This window comes from Penaeus monodon, chromosome 34 (genome assembly GCF_015228065.2).
Source record: "Penaeus monodon isolate SGIC_2016 chromosome 34, NSTDA_Pmon_1, whole genome shotgun sequence".
In the NCBI taxonomy this organism is placed as follows: domain Eukaryota; kingdom Metazoa; phylum Arthropoda; class Malacostraca; order Decapoda; family Penaeidae; genus Penaeus; species Penaeus monodon.
In genome coordinates, this window is record NC_051419.1 from 32,132,352 (window position 1) to 32,132,820 (window position 469).

Consider the following 469-nt stretch of genomic DNA (forward strand, 5'->3'; position numbering starts at 1 on the left):
CCGTGCGAGCGCGTGTTGCAACATGTATTTGTGTGTCTTGCAACATATATTTCCGATTCTAACCCAAATCCTCAGTAGCGATTGTCCAATCACCGCTTCCAACCCCATTACCCGCTGCCTTAATCACGTTCCCACGAATCGCCATCGAAGCGGCCGATCCCGATCAGCCATCTCAACCCTTTTCCCTTCCTCTCTCTCACTCTCCACCTCCTCCTCTCCTTCCTTCTCCTAGCCCTCCTCCCCGTCCCCTTCCCGCCTCCCACCCTCTCTCCTTCCCTCTCCACCACACCTTCCCTCCACCACACCTTCCCTCCACCAAACCTTCCCTCCACCACACCTTCCCTCCACCACACCTTCCCTCCACCACACCTTCCCTCCACCACCCTCTCCTTCCCCCTCCAAAACCCCTACCCACCCTCCCCTCTCCCCTTCTCTCCACCCCTGCCACCCCCTAGCTCCTCCTCCAACC

General features: G+C 58.8%; 1 protein-coding gene across 1 annotated transcript in view; it reads left to right on the forward strand.

Moving 5' to 3' along the window:
* LOC119594734 (skin secretory protein xP2-like) overlaps positions 1-469 on the forward strand; it is a gene marked incomplete at its 3' end in the record, with an annotated part of 13,847 nt that overhangs the window by 10,424 nt on the left and 2,954 nt on the right.